Genomic DNA, 20,493 nt, shown 5'->3' on the forward strand with positions numbered 1-20,493 from the left:
GTCTTCATTTTTAAAATTCTCGTTAAAGGTGGGTGAGTGCCACCGACGGTCTTGCGGAACTGACGACCCATTGTCGTTTTATTCACGCGTGTCTCAATCTCGCACCTCCTCCCACCCCCCACCCCCACTCGCAATGACGCGACAGGAGGACGTGAAACAGGGCAGCTGAAAAAGCATAAGCTCCCTTTGCTGTTTCGGAGCACGTTGAAATTTCGTCGAATGATTTTGAACGGTCCCTGATGATTCCATCCTGTAGACGAAAGCAAACCTTGCTGTCACGCTGCACTCCAAAGGGGTGCGATCACTTTCAATAGGAATACAACCGCACAATGTCTTCAAAGAAGGGTTAAAACGTTCCAGAGTGGCAGCAGTTATAAAAACTGTCAAGGACGTCGTCCGAATGCTTATAACCGTGGTTTTCGACCAGGAGATGTTGGGGAGAAGCGCCCCAAGGAAAGGGGTGGTTTCATTGACGCCCTTTATGCCGCTCCCTGAGGGGTTTTCGAGTTTATTCTGAGCGGTGGTGTGGCTAAAATGGTTTCCTCGGCCAGTCGTAAGAAAGCCACATTATTTCAACGATCGATGTCGCGGTTCTGTCCTATGCCGCAGATGCGTCAAAAGAAGGGGTGAAATGTGGATAGGAGAGCTTTTGAAGGCGCTCCCATCGTGCCACGCATCTACGTTGGTGTTGGGAAGAATTTTGGTGAAATGTGGTGCCTATGTGACATCATCAACCCACCTTACAGCTCATACGAATCTCTGAGCTTTGGCCTTTTATGTCCACATGTGAACACACGTTGCTGTTTAAAGCGTCGCCGAGCCTGAGGGTGACACCGCAGGATGCCACACTTTTTCACGAGCAAAGAGGTAGGTTGTAAACACCCTTCAGCCAAATTTCGAATTTGTGTATCGCAGTACGAGAGAGCTACGGGGCTACGAAAGATTGATCCTTTAAGCCTGCTGCGCAGTGTAGACAATTTCCGACGACCAGCAACCATATTCAGATAATACTTTCACTGTAATTAATCCTGAGGCATCAGTTACCAATTAGAGTGAAATTACGATCGAAATGTCGTTATTGGTCAACAGAAACCGGTTATCCATATACTGTGGGAAAGTATGTACAACACAAATCGCTTTGTCTTCTTCACTCGACACTATAGTACTTTGCAAGTACACTCTAAAACGAAAAAAACTCCGCACCACGAAATAATTATCTAAATGGGACGAAATTGGTAGATTCGGCTTGGAATCTCATTGATTGAAGTAGAATTATTTTTAGTGATGAGTCCCGCTTCGGACTTAACACCGATGACCAGCGTACACGTGTCTAGAGACACCTCAGACACTGGTTGGATACCAAACTGACTTTCGCTTACCACACGGCCCAACAACCAGGAGTGATCGTTTGGGATGCTGTTTCTTTTCATAGCAGGACCCCTTTGGTTCTCATCCGCGGCACCCTTTCAGCATAGCGGTACGTCTACAAAGTTCTAAGCACCGTTTTGTTGCCTTTCATGGCAAACCATCTTGGTCTTATATTTCAGCAAGATAATGCCCGCCCGCGCACAGCGAAAGCTTCTACTGCTTGTCTTCGTACTTGTCAAACCCTTCCCTGGCCAGCAAGGGCGCAGAATCTCTCTCCAACTGAAAACATTTGGAGCGTTAAAGGCAAGGCCTTCCAAACAGATCCGGATTTTTCACGATCTGACGCACCAATTGCGCAGAATTTGGCCCTCTATTCCTCGGAAGGACATACCAAAATTCTGACAATCAATGCCAAGCCGAATAACCGCTTGCATAAAGGACATAGGTGGACCAAAGCGTTATTAAGTCACTCAGTTAGTAAAGCTCTTTCTCTGGAAAATGTAATCATTTGTTCGTGTCTCTTGGTATATCGGACTAAAAGGAGGGATCGGTTGGTAGGATACATTTTGAGGCGTCAAGGTGTTTTTTAATTGAGGGAAATGGGAAGGAGGGTGGGGCAAAAATTGAAAAGGAAAGTCCAGGCTTGACTGCAGAAATCAGGTACAAGTGAATGTGGGTTGCAGTAGATTTACAGAGGTGAAGAGGCTTGCGCAAGACAGAATAGTATGGAGAGCTGCATCAAACCAGTTCTCGGACTGTAGACAGAAACAACACCGTAAATATCGATATCTCGAGTAAATAATGTCGATAACGAATGTCAGCAATCAATTTTTCACTCATCCTGTCAAATAAACGTAACAAAAGGTACTTTTAATAAGTATTTTAGTATTACAGTGATGTATGACAAGAAACAGAAAAGGTTCTACGGATTTTACATTTGTAAAACACCATATAAACACATGTGATAATTTGAGACAAGTGCAAAGAGAGATGAGCTACCCAGCGACAAATATTCAAATTTGCCTTTGACGTTAGTGAGCTGTGAAATTCCGTGTTTTACACTATCTAAAGATTTTTAGTTTTGTTAAAAATTACCAGCAGCATACATATTTGCACTGGTTTCCATCCATCCTGACCACTATGGAGCTGGAATTGTTAGAGAACAGAACTTTCCATAAGTGTTTCACAAGAGAATTGTTGCACAGCAGAATACCTTTATTGCGCAAGCTTAAAGTTTTTATTAATGTTTCAGGTGGTGAGATCGGAACGGATTAGGCTGAGCTGAATTGTTACGCTAATTGTTACGTCAGCATGTTGTACTGAAACGCAGTTATGTCAACATGGTGTACCGCCAATGCAATAGGCCCCAGATCCAGGTCAGACAAAAATATAAACACTACTGTACTACTTAGCAAGGCACTGTGAAGTAACACTATGTAACTCTGGAGCCTAGAACCACTACTAAATCAGACGTCGACAGAAAATCTGAGCTCGGCGGCCTAGATTCATTACTGAAATTATCACAGCGCGGCAAGGAGAGCTGACAAATCTGATACATTGGGACAAATACGGTCGTGTACTTAAAGCCACTGCATCATAGACAGAGCCTCAGCTTTTATATATAAAAAAAACAGCTTTCGGAGCACAAGACACACTCCGTCGTGCTGCCATTCTGTGTCAAAGAAACAGACAGAATGACAGTCTAAGTTAAACCACGACGAGTTGTTCAGTAGTGGCCAACCGCTACCTACTTCTTAACTTCAGTACCGGAGCAGTCAAACCTGATGCACACCACAGTTGTGGTTTGCTGCTGCTGTCTGCTGGATGAGAAGACTGGTGAGTGGCCAGCCCTAATTCCCCACTGGATCATCGCAGATGATGTCAAGCTGCCATCTTGGCGCCAACCAGTTGAGGCGCTTCCATGCAGCCTGCTGACCGACTCGTCAACAACTGCTGCAATCTTGGTCAATCCACGGTGGATGACCAGAGCCTCTCTTCACGATAACCAGCATCTTGGGCCACTGTTGGCACTTTAGCTAAGCGCAGGACAGGGTGATCATCGACAGCGTGGAGGTGATAACCGAATGGGGTCACTAAAGCATGTAAGGTGAGCAACGAATGCTTCGCCTGCTGCTGACGCTGCAACCTCACGACGTGCTGACGAGGCATCAGCATTCCTTCATGGTATGTTCGCCTTGCGCCCAGCCACTGTTGCAGCTAAGAAGAAGCTAAAACCTTTGTAAGCTTTGCTTGACAATAAAAGTATTTCTAGATAACTCCGTCACACTGACGCTGCCATGGGTGCACTGGATCACACACCACACTTCGCTCGAGCACCTGATTACAAGAGGACCTCAATGCCAGGGCGTGACATTGAGGTCGAGAAGTTCCTCTGAGGCGAAACATTTGTGTCACAGCGGCCTCAAGACTTCGATGGCAGTGAGGCTGCGTCTTCAGCACCATCTGGCAGTGCCAGCACAATTTGTATGTTGTGATGAGTGAATTCCGTTTCTTCATTAAACGTCTTCGTTCGAGTGAGGTGTGATACTGTGTGCTATGTCAATTCATAGTGATATCAGCAGCAGCCTTGTTCAAGCAGAGGAGCCTGTTGTTGTGTCACTATTTAGAGAAACTTATTTAGTACTAGCGCGACGCAAGTGAATAACCTTTCTGGGAATGAGTTGCTATTTACCAGGCCGATGCCATTTACCGAGCGAAGTGGTGCAGTGGTTAGCACACTGGACTCGCATTCGGGAGGATGACGGTTCAATTCGGCAGCCGGCCATCCTGATTTAGGTTTTCCGTGATTTCCCTAGATCACTTCAGGCAAATGCCGGGATGGTTCCTCTGAAAGGGCACTGCCTACTTCCTTTCGCATCCTTCCCTAATCCGATCTTATGGTCCGTCCCTAATGACCTCGTTGTCGACGGGACGTTAAACACTAATCTCCTCCTCCTTCCACGCCATTTATGTATGGCACTTGTAGAAGAATTTTGTGTGTGGCACAGATTTCTTCTGATTACCTTTGATGATACTCCAGATGGATTAGTGTGTAGTTATTGTCGATGTGCTGAGGTACAGTTTCTTCTACTTTTCTTTTTGTTTTGTTGTCTAAGTGATAGCAGTAAGTTACGCAAAGTGACAACACATATTTTGCTACCACAGGTGAGATTTTTGCCTCTTTCACTGAACAGGTGCAAATTTTAACAACGTTAAATTCACAGCAACAGCAACAGCTAGAAAAGGAAAAGTTACGTAGGGAAGTAAACGCATTACAAGCTGTAGTTTAGCAATTACATTCGTGGTCTGACAGAGCAAGACAGCGGTATGTGTACTGTTCCATGCTTCTTTCGATCCTTCAGCCACTGAGCTAATAAACCTGACGTAACTGCATTTATTGACAATATAAGGGTGACAGCCGCAATAAGTGGTTTGTCAGACGGAATTACTTTCTGTGTAGCTAAATTACGATAAACCGACGAAGCAATGACATATGCGCTGTACCATGAAGTTCTGGGTAAAGCGGAAACATTTCAGCAGTTGTCTGATGAGAACAACATTATCAGAAACTGAAGAGCATAAGGTTTTTTCGAGAAAAATTTGCGATCGGTGGAGACCTTTTCAGATGGGATACGAAGGGTCAACACACATATATACCAGCTGACACAAAATGCAGAGGCAGATAGAATCTTGCTCTCGGAAGCCGAAAATTAGAATTTATATGCATTCTTACTTGGTATTACTGTAGAGTTGTCACGTAGTGTGAGAATGAAACTCAAGGGGATTTAGCTGCAATTCTTAGGGTCGCGACGGAGCAGGTATAGACTACCTTGTCTTTTCTACAGAGGTAAAATGTTATAGATGCCGAAGTAAAGGGCACATACGGAATCAGTGTCAACATCCGGGTTGCTGTAAGTATGGCCAGTGGAACACCGGGCACAGGACTGCGGAAATAATGGGAAGGGAAGAAACAGCAACAGAAGCAGCCGTTAAACGCAAACTGGAGTGCCTTCCTTCGCAATAAACTGATAAATACTTGTTTTTTAAAATAAAAGTCCGTTTCATTTACAAAACAAGCAAATGGGACTGCTTTTCACACAAGTAAGCATTCCCACTACCAAGTGACAGTGCGCAAATAGAAGCATTACTACAGTTCATGGATTTAATAATATGAAGCTCCTCTGCCTGCAACACTACTTTCCCTGCACTGTACACCTACAAATGACGAGGTGACGGTGTATAGGACGCTGTATCGCGTAGCTAGACATCTTCAAGCTGTAATGGAAGAGTTTATAGATCAACAGTTACCAGCCCATGGGGTATGAATATTATCGCCATGACAAGAAAATCCACATATTTCCCTAGGAAGTACAGGTCGTGTTCTGATTATCACTACTTAAATCCAAAAATTGTGACAGATGTATATGCGATCCCCATTATTACAGAAACATCAGACAATCTAGGCAGTGCCAGTACTTTACAGAAATGGATGTGGATCGTAGATGCCATAAGTTGGAGGTAGTTCCACAAGATAGACCAAAGACCACCTTCACAGTCACATGGGGACATTACCAGTACGAACAAACGCCATTTGCGTTGAAAAACACACCAGCCGCATTCCAAAACTTATTGAATAGTAGACAGAATGTAAAGCTTCTAGACCACTTTTCCAAACTCGTAAAATTTCACAATTTCGCAAAAAATATTCAATAAATCAGGAGAACAGCATGAAAACGCGTGAATTTACCTAAACTCAGATTTTAATAACAAAAAAAGTGAAATCCATATGAATGCAAGACAATAGTCATTTCTTTAAGCATTTTAACTGTTATCTCGAACATTTTTCATAGTTTTTCGTGCGTTTTCATCATTTTTCATTTATTTTACTATTTTTTACTATTTCCACCATTAATGTCAAATATGTGTTTCATCTGTCTACACATATCTCAAAACTTCCAGGGGAAAATAGTGGAATTTCAAGTAAAAAACAACTAAAAATATTTTTAAAACGTATAAATATTTAAATTTTTTAAATCATTTCCTTATTTTCAACTACTTTTTCATTATGTGTATAAGAGAATGGAAAAACTTAGTAAAACAAGTAACATTTGTCTCATTTCTCTCACTTACTTACTTTCTTAAAAATTTTATATTAACAAATATTTTATTCTATATACACAGGCCTATTCAATGTTTTAGAAGAGTTAAATAATTCTGAACATTAACTATAGTTTAAAAGAAACATCAAACATGTTATCTGTTAAATCTATGGAAATGTTAATTATCATATACACATTCTATATTGAGAATTTTTTCAAATTTCAGTGATGTTATAAGTTCAAAAGATGATAATGATGGTTGAGTGTATAGCTTATGAATCAAAGAACATATAAATGACCGATGTTAAATTTTTTTAGTTTATTGCAGAAATTTCCACCTGTTTAGCTGAGTGATCACATGTTTGCCTAGCATGCAGCAGGCCCAGCTTCGATTCTCATCTGGGTTCCAGATTTTCTCTGCTTTTGGACTGGATGTTGTGTTGTTCTCATCATCATTTCATCATCACTGCTCTACAGGTCACCCAGTGTGGCACCAACTGAAATAAGACTTGCAGCTTGGCAGCCATCCTGTTTTGATTGCAGACCTGTGTTCTCAATTTCTTCCAACTATCCATGTAATTATAGGGATAAACACTCTATTAAATACTAAGTATACAAGATTCCTTGCAAAAAAATTTCTAATGGCTGCTATTTGATCCTTTTTTCTTTTAATGATAATTTAACAGGTGCAGAACCCATTAATTTAAATCTATCAACAAATCTCATTTTTCTAATTTTCTGTTGTCTTACCGAAACTAATGTAACGCCCTTCATTGTTAGGTATTATCTATTTCTTTTTCATCATAATCAAGTCCTTTATGAACAAATGAGTATCATATCCTGAAAGATAATGTAAACAAACTGGTACAAAACCTGGATGCTTTACTTGAACCATGGACCTTGCCATTGGTGGGGAGGCTTGCATGCCTCAGCGATAAAGATAGCCATGCCATAGGTGCAACCACAATGAAGGGGTATCTGTTGAGAGGCAATACAAACGTGTGGTTCCTGAAGAGGGGCAGCAGCCTTATCAGTACTAGCAGAGGCGAAAGTCTGGATGATTGACTGATCTCGCCTTAACACTAACCAAAACAGCCTTGCTGTGCTGGTACTGTGTATGGCTGAAAGCAAGGGGAAACTACAGTCATTTTTCCCTAGTGCATGCAGCTTTACTGTATGGTTAAATGATGATGATGTCCTCTTGGGTAAAATATTCAGGAGTAAAATAGTCCCCCATTCGGATCTCTGGGTGGGGACTACTCAGGAGGGCGTTGTTAAAAGGAGAAAGAAAACTAGCATTCTATGTCAGATCCCTTAAACGGACAGGTAGGTTAGGAAATTTAAAAAGGCAAATGGATAGGTTAATGTTAGATACAGTGATAATTAGTGAAGTGGTAGGAGGAACAAGACTTCTGGTCAGGTGAATACAGGTTTATAAATACAAAATCAAATAGGGCTAATGCAGGAGTAGGTTTAATAATGAATAGGACAGTAGGAATGCGGGTAAGCTACTACAAACAGCGTAGTGAACGTATTATGGTGGCCAAGATAGATATGAAGCCCAAATCTACCACAGTAGTACAAGTTTATATGCCAACTAGCTCTGCAGATGATGAAGAGATTGATGAAATGTATGATGAGATAAAAGACATTGTTCAGATAGTGAAGGGAGACGAAAATTTAATAGTCATGGATGACTGGAATTCGATAGTAGGAAAAGGGAGAGAAGGAAACGTAGTAGATGAATATGGATTGGGGGGAAAAATGAAAGAAGAATCCGCCTGGTAGAATTTTGCACAGAGCACAACTTAATCATAGCTAACACTTGGTTCAAGAATCGTGAAACAAGGCTGTATACATGGAAGAAGCCTGGAGATACTAGGAGGTATCAAATAGATTATATAGTGGTAATACAGAAATTTAGGAACCAGGTTTTAAATTGTAAGACATTTTCAGGGGCAGATGTTGACTTTGACCACAATCTGTGGGTTATGTACTGTAGATTAAAACAGAAGAAACTGCAAAAAGGTGGGAATTAGAGGAGATGGGACCTGAATAAACTGTAAGAACCAGAGGTTGTAGAGAGCTCCAGGAACAGCATTAGGGAACGAATGACAAGAATGGCGGAAAGAAATACAGTAGAAGAAGAATGAGTAGCTCTGAGAGACGAAATAGTGAACGTAGCGCAGGATCAAGTAAGTAAAAAGGTCAGGATAATAGAAAGCCTTCGGTAACACAAGAGATATTGAATTTAATTGATGAAAGGAGAAAATATAAAAATGCAAATGAAGCAGGCAAAAAGGAATACAAACGTGTCAAGAATGAGATCTACAGGAAGTGCAAAATGGGTAAGCAGCGATGGCTAGAGGACAAATGTAAGGACTTACAGCCACATATCACAAGGGGTAAGATAGATACTGCCAACAGGAAAATTGAAGAGACCTTTGGGGAAAAGAGAACCACTTGCATGAATATCACGAGCTCAGATGGAAACCCAGTCCTCCGCAAAGAAGGAAAGCACAAAGGTGGAACAGGTATATAGAGTGTTTACACAAGGGCTTTGTCCTTGAGGACAACATTATAGAAATGGAAGAGAATGTAGATGAAGATGAAATAGGAGATATGATACAGCATGAAGAGTTTGACAGAGCACTGAAAGACCTAAGTCAAAACAAGGCCCTGGGGGTAGACAACATTCCATTAGAACTACTGATAGCCTTGGGAGAGCCAGGCCTAACAAAACTCTACCATCTGGTCAGCAAGATGTATGAGACAGGCGAAATACCCTCAGACTTCAAGAAGAATATAATAATTCCAATCCCAAAGAAAGCAGGTGTTGACAGATGTGAAAATTGCCGAACTATCAGTTTAATAAGTCACGGCTGCAAAATACTATCGCGAATGCTTTACAGATGAATGGAAAAACTGATAGAAGCCTACCTCGGGGAAGATCAATTTGGATTCTGAAGAAATGTTGGAACACGTGAGGCCATACTGACCCTACGACTTATCTTAAAAGAAAGATTAAGGAAAGGCACACTTACGTTTCTAGCATTTGTAGACATAGAGATAGCTTTTGACAATGTTGACTGGAATACTCTCTTTCAAATTCTGAAGGTGGCAGGGGTAAAATAGAAGGAGCAAAAGGCCATTTACAATTTATACAGAAATCAGATGGTAGTTATAAGAGTCGAGTGGGATGAAAGGGAAGCAGTGGTTGGGAAGGGAGTAAGACAAGGTTGTAGCCTATCCCCAATGTTATTCAATCTGTATATTGAGCAAGCAGTAAAGGAAACAAAAGAAAATTCGGAGTTGGACTTAAAATCCATGGAGAAGAAAACTTTGAGGTTCGCCGATGACATTGTAACTCTGTCAGAGACAGCAAAGGGCCTGGAAGAGCAGCTGAACAGAATGGACCGTGTCTTGAAAGGAGAATATAAGATGAACATCAACAAAAGCGAAATACGATAATGGAATGTAGTCTAATTAAATCAGGTGATGCTAAGGGAATTAGATTAGTAAATGAGACACTTAAAGTAGTAAAAAAGTTTTGCTATTTGAGGAGCAAAATAACTGACGATGGTCGAAGTAGAGAGGATATGAAATGTAGACTGGCAATGGCAGGAAAAGCGTTCCTGAAGAAGAGAAATTTGTTAACATCGAGTATAGATTTAAGTGGCACGATGTCGTTTCTGAAAGTATTTGTATTGAGTGTAGCCATGTATGGAAGGGAAACATGGACGATAAATAGTTTGGACAAGAAGAGAATAGAAGCTTTCGAAATGTGGTGCTACAGCAGAATGCTGAAGATTACATCGGTAGATCACATAACTAATGTGGAGGTATTGAATAAAATTGGGGAAAAGAGGAGTTTGTGGCACAACTTGACTAGAAGAAGGGATCAGTTGGTAGAACATGTTCTGAGGCATCAGGGGATCACCAATTTGGTAATGGAGGGCAGCGTGGAGGGTAAAATCGTATATTTAATAATACAACAGAAATAAATACAGGTCAAGATGGGATATTGGACTTGGAGATTGATGTTAATGCACCAAAATATCCAGTAGACGAAGTTGGTCACTCATTAGGTCTAGAATATACAGATGGTTTTGGGCCTATAATATCATAATGGAACAAACTTAAATTTATACAAGATGTTATTGATGTTATTCAAAAATTATTTGGTAAAATATTAGCACAGTTATCTGTAATGAAAAGCGACACCAGTTCTGTCATTTAGACCAGTTGAAGCAGTTCGATTTTACATCAAATATGAATACCGATCACTTTTTATTCATGAACGGATTTCATATATTTTTATCAGAAATGGGTGTGGATACAATAAAAAACGTTAAGGCAGTGTTAATAACTGGTTGATTAACATTTTTATCACAAAATGAAGGTTGTAGTAGGTACTGGGAGATGAAGAAGCTTGCACAGGATAGAGTAGCATGGAGAGCTGCATCAAACCAGTCTCTGGACTGAAGACCACAATAACAACAATGATGTCATGAGTATATATATAGACCATCATGACAAACGTTTTTGTTATTTTGTGAATAGTTATGTCTACGTAATGAACATGTTTTTGCTTTATTATATCTTGATTGTTCTTCAGATTTTAATGAATTCATTTCTTCGATGTAGAATATAGATTACTAATTTCTTCAACTTCCTTTTTCATATATTGGATAAACTGTTTATGACTATTTGATTCTTTGTATAAAACCAGATTTTTATAATATCTATTCATATATTTAATGTTATAAACAAAACCACTGGTTTATGTTTCTGAAATTTCTTTGATTATAAATTTTCTTGATCAGATTGACAGTGATCCATTTTTAAACATAAACTTTCAAAATCAGCATAATGAACAAAAATGACTATCAGAGTATTTCGATAAAACTTTTAGAGGCTTATTTAGTGAGTAACTTGGAATATGGCTACCTAACTGTTCTTTATTGTTAAAGCAATAAACACATATCACAAATGAACATTTTGTTAATTGAGTTGAAGCAAGTCTAATTGAATCTTTTGTTCAACAGTTATGTGTTCTATTTACTATTAAAGTATAATAAAGCGAAATGTTATTCTCTCTTGCAACTAGTAACTCTTAATGGATATTAATTGATATTTCTCATCAAATGAATAAATTTACATTAATGTTACGCTCAGTTTTAGAAATGTTACCAGGTGAAATGTGAAATTTAAATTTATGAAACTTCTGATCAGAAAAGACTCCAACATTTTATGTTTCTTAACTCTATCCACAAGGTCATTTACTGGATATAATGCAAATTTTATAGACTATGGAAAATATTTAATCATTATTTTTAACAGTAACACAAGCTTCTTTATTTTTTATTTCTCTGCTAATTCTACATGAGATGAACCTCTTAATGAAATATCTATGTTAATTGCTAGTTGTAATCCACTAACGCAATCTACATTCCAATCAGATCATCTGGCTCAAAAATTAGACATTTGTTATATAATTTCTTTTCTTCTCACATTTATAACATTTAATCGCGTCTTTTACTTACACAGACTGAATCAGTGAGTGAAAATTTATACCATGCCCATCAATCGACCTTGGGTCTTCTCCTTGCTAGACAGTTCACACAACTACACAGATTTTCCTGGCATGCCTTCCTCCTCGATCCAAATCCTCACTGCCACCCCAGTATACAAATTCACTCTCTCAGATACAAACAGAAGTGCTAGGGCCCCTGATGTTCTAAAATAGCACCTTAACATTGAACAGAAATGGAGGTCCCAGTCTGAAAACCAGAAGCAGTTATTTATACAAATGAACTGACGACTTAGAGACATTACTAATCTCATACAATTATGATTTTATGTATATATGATCAAGAAGCGAGTTAATGTTTCTATCAAGGCCGGGAATTGAACCGCAGTCTACTGCTAACTAAGCAAGTGCGTTAGCCACCAACCCATCTTGCCACAGCAGTTCCCACAAATGAGACAACAATAAATTTATATAGTTAACCAAAAACATAATTTTAGATTTATAATTTTTAATTTTTTAAACTGTGTTCAAGTTAATTTGTACACTTACTTGAATGTTTCTCTTTAGATGTGATAATTAATATATTTGTTTGTTAGCTCTGGTGAATTTGAACTTCATTCTGATAATTTTATAAGTGGTTTTTTTTGTACAGTTCTGAATATAGCTTTTACATTGCCATGTTTGGCTTTTATTTCTTTTCTGTAAATTCTTCATACTCATAGATGTATATCCTTAAAAATAAAATATTTCATTAATATACTAGAATACCACTTTAATTCTTACATACAATGAGGAAGAATCTCTACTTATAAATCCACATACTTTATATTTGCATTTACATTCATCCTATTCTGCAAAGAAAAATTCATTAAAAAGTAAATCATTAAAAAATAAAAATGTCCCACATAAATATGTGTTTTACCATTTAATAAAAAATTTTGATGTAATCCTTTATAATGTTTTATGTAATATATGTAAATTTATCATACATATCATGTTATCAACAAAATAAAACAACTTCAACATTTCGTCTTTGATATCCTACAAGTTTTTTTATAAACTTTGTGATAAAAATGTTAATCAACCAGTTATTAACATTGTTTTAACGTTTTTTATTGTCTCCACACCCATTTCTGATAAAAATATATGAAATCCGTTCATGAATAAAAAGTGATCAATATTCATATTTGATGTAAAGATCGAACTGCTTCAACTGGTCTAAATGACAGAACTGGTGTCGGTTTTCATTACAGATAACTGTGCTAATATTTTACCAAATAATTTTTGAATAACATCAATAACATCTTGTATAATTTAAGTTTGTTCCACTATGATATTATAGGTCCAAAACCATCTGTATATTCTAGACCTAATGAGTGACCAACTTCGTCTACTGGATATTTTGGTGCATTAATATCAATCTCCAAGTCCAATATCCCATCTTGACCTGTATTTATTTCTGTTGTATTATTATAATATCTGAAAAGTGCATGAGCTAACATATTACTTTAGCTGTCTAATTGTCTTGGACATAGAATATTTCTTTCAGTTTCATATTATGCACTCACCTCCTTTTGTAATTAAAGTATCAGAGTTATTGCTATTGCTATTGCTATCATTAAAAGAAAGTCGTTTTTCGTTGCGACATAATTTTCTCTCCAAATTCCAGTCACCAACTTTCTCCTTCGAATGCGAAAATATTTTGTTGACACCAACCTACATAGGGAGGAACGATCACTATGATAAAGTAAGGGAAATCAGAGATCGTATGGACTGATATAGGTAGTCATTCTTTCCATGTGCTATACGAGATTGGAATAATAGAGAATTGTGAAGGTGGTTCGATGAACCCTCTGCCAGGTACTTAAATGTGATTTGCAGAGTGTCCATGTAGATGTAGCTGTAGATGTAGAGTATCAATATAGTTTTGGTACAAATTAAATGCTATTTCTGTTACTTGCATTTGCTCCTCTGTAACGCCAGTTTATAAATTTTTTATTCCATTTACACATATTTCTACAATAGCTTTCAAATAAACCTTTTACACTGCATCAAAGTATAGTCATACAATTTTAGGTACCCTCTCCTTATTCACTATTTAATTTGAGATTTAATGTTGAATGGAATAACATAATTTTTCTTGGAATACATTATCACTCACTTGCCACCTTAAATTATCTGCTATATCCAAGCAACCATCATTAGTTAAATACTTAATTGCTTTACTCTTATCATTCACAGCTAATATTTTTATCAGCAACAGTGGAAGTATCTTAATTTATAAATAGTTAAAATATAATAGATACAGCTAAAAAACATTAAAGGAAAAAATTTTTCTACTAAAAGTTTTTTCTAATAAATGGCGTCATTCATAGACATCATCAACATCAGACTTTCATATAATGGCAAGCAAGTGTTAATTATTATTGATGATAAAATTATCAGTGGTTTATAGCTAAATATGTTGTTGATATGTTGCAATATAAAAAAAACTTATTTAGTATTGATGATGATAACAAAATATATTGCAAAATTTAAACTCCTCCAATATGTAGGTATCAAAAGTAAATGAAACATCACACATATGTGTATTGCACTAGGCTTATATTCTCTTTTGTCATTTAGAAAATGAAGCTAAAAGTATGAAAACTGGGTAACTAGTTTTGTTTTGTTAAAATTGTAAAAGTGTTTAATGTAAATCATAAAAAGAAAAAAACATACATTTGAATCTGAAAATAAACTAAATAACCAGAGGTATTTAAATAGAAGCAGAAACAAGAAGTAAATGAAAACATATTAGGTTTAGTAGGATTAATAGAAAAAATGTGAAAAATATAACAGAAAGATATCATGTATATTGGTAGTATGAAACTGTTTAAAAGATAATTTTTATTAAAGTTGATGTCAAAATGAAAAATAAAATTAAATCTATATATGCTACATATTCTACTGCTGAACATTCTGAGAATATGTTAGAGTATTATAACATAAAATATTTTGTTTATTGTGGTGTAAATGAAGAACTGTTTAAGTCAGATTTTAAAATGCATAGGAGGGAATAAGACAGGGAGTTGTTTAACATGAATTTTAATGATATGAAATATTATTTAGATATCATTGTTCGCAAAGAGAATAATATTTTTTAAATAAATTAAATTAAATGATTTAGAACTTAGGGATAAGATATTTAGTAATATTTTGATATTCTCTCAGAAAATGGGGCAATTGTCATCTCTAAAACTTTCAACTACAGTTAACAAAGTAACTGATAAAATTGTGTCACCTGATCACAGTGAAGGAGAAATAAAACAGTATGCTAAAACGTTTTCAATCTGTCCTTACAAAGATAAAATAATAAGAAGTATTGAACAGCTTTATATGACAATGGTTACATAATAAACAAAAAGAGACATATATTCAACTTAACTAAAGGAATACTAGGTGATAAAATTAAGGGTTTATATTAGTCTGTCATTTGCATAAACATAATAAGTACACATATGATCACCATTTGGATTAAATAAAAGCTGATGCAATTATTGTTCAACTGATTTAAAAATGAAGATACATAAGTCCAAACTTCAGCATCAGCATCATGATAGCAAGTAGATAGAATTATTTAAAGTTCAAAATGCTACAGTTTAACGAAAAACTTTTTTAATAAAATAATTTTATGTTTATTTCTCCAACTTTTTTGTATTATCACTTCATAACCATTCCACATAAACTTTATCTTTATTTATATCGCTTTCTCTGAAAGATATATATTCGAACGTTTTATCTTTTGTTACTCTCACTCATAAAATTGTCCACTGCTGTCTTTCAATGGCCATGTATTTGGATCTGGAAGTATACCATCTTCAATCTCAAAAATTCGTTTTGACTAGTTTTGAGCCTGGCTTTAATAATCCCTTTTAATTTGCTTATTCACATTGCACCTCCTATTTTTAATTTTGAATTATAATCATTAGACACAGTTTTAGTCAGATTTAAATTAAATTTATCTACACATTTGTTTCATTTTTCTTCCAAACAATTCTATTATTTTATTTTTTTTAACTTAATGAACCCACTTGTAATTACCTAGAAGAGCAAAACTTTTCCACCGTTTCCTTTCAATGTTCTCCTAAATCTTTCATCAGTAGACGCCTTTCATTCTGTAAAAGATGACTAATAGTTATTGTGATATTTTCATTAGTTCTTAAAAAACTTCACCATCAAATTCTTTTCCATTATTGGTTTATACATTTATTGGAGATCTTGTAACCAAAATTTTTTGAAACATATCTGAATCATTCTTGTAAGTTTTATCTTAATTTGGAAAAGCCCAAGCAAATTTAGAAAAAACAACACTCATAGTTAATAAGTATTTATAGCCTATGTTTATTTCTGAAATTCATTTTTAGTTGAAGTGATTCCTACTAATTTTAATTGCTATGAATTGTCTGACACAAGTGAAATTTACTCATTGAATTACATAATTCATTAGGAATTTCTTCATGAACATTTACAAACTTTGCAATAAATTTGCGTTTTTCAGTCCTGCAAACTGCACAAATTACTGCAGTCCTCTATCATCTATTTTTTTATATTTCTTTGAGGATGATGAGTTTCAGTAAAGTTTTTCCATTTCAGACACCAAAGAATATTTTCCAGGTATATAGATCCAATTTCACCAAATAAAATTACTTTAAATCTAGTGTTATAGTTCGAAATGTGTCTTTAAATACTGAAGTTAGATAATTTAATTGATGAACACATATTGATTAATTATTATTATTGATTTAAGGTGGATTATCACATAAACTTATGTTAAAATGTTGTTAATATTATTACCAAGAAAAATGATGTTTTTTAATGTAGAATAATATTCAAAATTATACATACATTAATAATTTCCTGTTATAAATAAAAATTCAAATATATTTTTTACATACATATTTCTTTCTAGAACATCAACAAAATCTTTTGCACAGACCTCTAATTCTCTTTCTAAAGTATTAATTTCTCCCATTAGGTGTGTTACAAGGACATAATTATTTGTATGAAGCTGATTATTTTTTATATGTGTTTTGGATTTATAGTTATTAAGCTATGTTAAATACTTGTGTAAATGCGTTTTGTAACTAGATTGATGAAATCATTCACTAAATAACTTATTGCTAAATACCACTTTATTATTAGTTGGATCATTTACATCGAATGCTCTGCTATCATTAAAATCATTTTAACTGATTTTTAATTTTAAAATAATGCTTGATTCGCTATGAAACTGCTTACAGAAACCTTTTATTTTGGGTCAAACCCATTTTAATCTTTTTCTCGATTTTTCTTAGACTCCTAATTTTTTTCTTCCATTATTCTTCCATTTATCATACTTCCAAGCTCTCCATTCCTTAAACTCAAAATATTATTCACCATGAATTGTCATTAATCTGTTGATTAAATCTGTAACATCATTGATCCCAAACATATTCAGTTCATTTTTCTGTACATTTATTATTAAATCATCACCTTTCTTCTGACTCTCCAAGTAATCTGTACGTGATCATACGTTTCCTGCTGCTAATTTTGGAAAATAAATGGCAACAATTTCTTTTATTTCATTATTGCTTTTAATAACACCACTTGGTTTAATTTTATTTGGACTCTTCTCAGAATATAGAGTTCTTCAATCAAACAATATTTCTAAATAATTTGATATATCAAATTATTATTTACTTGGTCTATAGTAATATGTTTTTAATTAAATAATTCATTAACCCATCTGTACCTTCAAATTGTCTGTCACCAATAATTAAGTACATTTAAGCATACCAACAGCTATTAATCCAAAAGCTGTACCATCACTACGATTAATATTCTCCATCATTGTTTCACTTATATTTATTTTTTAAGAAATCTTGTGTCATTGATTCGCTTAATGTATAATCAATTGATGGTATATCTTCAAATTTTTGTACATATCGATGATAAGGAACAATTCGTTTTCCAATTTCTGTCTTTTCTTCAATAGCTTTCAGAACATTATCATCTAAAACATCAATTTATTGTGTAACTAGTTCGATTACATCATTAACAGACTGATCTTTTGTATATTTCTCATATTCTGTTCTCAGTTCTTTCTTTCACGTCAAATTCTTCACCATATTTTTCCCATGTCGCTTAGCCTGCTTAACTACTTCTGGATCATATTTGCCAACATTTAATTAGAATAAAAAACGTTACTAATATGTTTCTAGTGATTAATGTTGTACTCATGTTTAATGTTTGGACAGTTAATAACAATCTGCGCAATTATATTCTTAGATTTATAACAATTGATATGGTAAAGTGTTTTACATTGACGAAAAAATAACAACCACATGTATCTGGACCATATTTAATTTCATTATTAGGCTATGGACAAGTGTATAATGATGTCCAGTTTTACATAATGTTTCATTTTCTTCTAAATGATCAATGACTTCTTTCAATTTGTCCTTATGTTTATGGATAATATGATAAGCATGGTTGATTAACAGGATTGTAATGTCGTTTGAAAGCCTTTTGATATAGGTAAACATCATTAGTCATGTAGTTAGAGTTTCCTGTTATTAATTTTAATGCAAAAATCTGAATGTAATATTTACTACATTTTTCTTTAAATGTTGAAAATTACAATATCTGTCAATAAACTAGTGGTAAAAATGATTATAATCTGTATCATCTTATTTAAATATATTTAAGAAACAGAGATATCTCTCACCAATTCGTCAGGTAGTTTTGAATATGTTTTAGCTAAATGTAAACAATCTATTCCTCTATTTCCACCTGTAGTAAACTATTCCCTAACTACAGCCTGATTTCCAAGACCGAAATCATCAAATAGAGCTCTGAATCATCTTTACACTCAAATGGTGTTATTATTTCATCATTATGTTCAGCAAAAATCATAATATCCTATTTAAATTTTTTACACATATTCACAAACTCCTGATATTGTGGCCAATTTATAGTTTTAGAATAAACATGTAATTGATTGATTTTATCCCAGTGTAGCTGCCCTGGAACTAAAATAAGATTATCGATCATTTGTTTTTCCACAATCAGTTGTCCCAATTAATGCCTGCAGAACTAAACTAGTTAGAAATGTACTATGTTTATTGTTTGATTTCATCATGTCAAATTCTCATTTTTGGCCCCCAGTTTGTTTTTATATAATTAGTAATAATTTATTAGCAATAAATGAGCCACCTTGTAGTTAAGTGATAGTCCATGAGTTGTAAAAAAATGATTAATGATGTCTATAAGATCTAGCTAAAAAAAGTTGCACTAGTTGGTTTTTATACATTTCTAATTCCAAACATCAGAAACTCATAAACTGTATTGTAATATAGAAACATTAGAAATGCCTATTGGTCAATATAGTTTTAGAATGTATTTAATAAACACAGTTATGGTTGTGTGTAAATTGTACTTTTTATTTGTGGATGACCTGTTTTGGTCTACTATCAGAAATCATCAGATCTACATTCTGTGAAGAGGTGTAAAACATGTTACTTTAGTTATAACCGAAATTGAACTTAATGTAGAGTAATGAAGTAAAAAGACACAGCAGAATATACCACTGGTGATAGTAGGAATCCCTGGCTGGAGCTGGCCCTTCTCTGCTAGCATTGAGAACACTACTGAAAACATCTCAGTTGCCAATAGTGAAATAGTGGAAGCTAGGGCCAGTGGCCATGAAATTTGATTACATTGAGAGAGAACAAACATAAGATGTATAATCATTAGGAGGTTGATCTTTGAGAAACAAAGGATACTTTGTTTTTATGAAGAAGAACATACATGATGAAAGAGCAACAAATAGAAAAACAGTCACTACTCAATGACGAGGCTCATTTAAACGTGGGCTGTTACCTGCAGGGGCTTCTAATAAACACAAACATAAAAAAGGCGATCGGTAGGACGCCATATGTCGTTACATTGACCCAGGTATGATTGATCTTTGTTTAAATGGACAAGTTACTGCTTACAAGTGAAATATAGAACTAAATATTGGATTACAGCCACTTTATACTAGTCAGTGCGATATGCTTCTTTCCAAAATCTAGTTTACATATGGGCCATGAGTTGTCCAACTTGTGTGCCATTCGTTGTTTTATTATTTCAAATGTTTTACTCTTGTGACAATGTGAATGTTGTATAGATCGAATATTTAACCAATATTACTACTGTTTTCTATAATTCCCCCATTTCAGCATTTTAGCCTCTAATAACTGACAGACATTTGATGTTATGTTGAACCACTTTTACCCACTTCAACATTGTCATTAATTTTATTGCTCTCTGAAACTGCATCCTATTGACGATCTAAAGACCTTTTGATTCTTGATATATGTATGTATTTTACATTTGTTAAAAGTTACATGTATATTTTGTAATACATAATGTAATATTGTATTTTTATAATTTTATACAATGATGTGGTCGTTTAAATGACAAATGTTA

Source organism: Schistocerca piceifrons, chromosome 1 (genome assembly GCF_021461385.2).
Source record: "Schistocerca piceifrons isolate TAMUIC-IGC-003096 chromosome 1, iqSchPice1.1, whole genome shotgun sequence".
NCBI classification, from domain to species: domain Eukaryota; kingdom Metazoa; phylum Arthropoda; class Insecta; order Orthoptera; family Acrididae; genus Schistocerca; species Schistocerca piceifrons.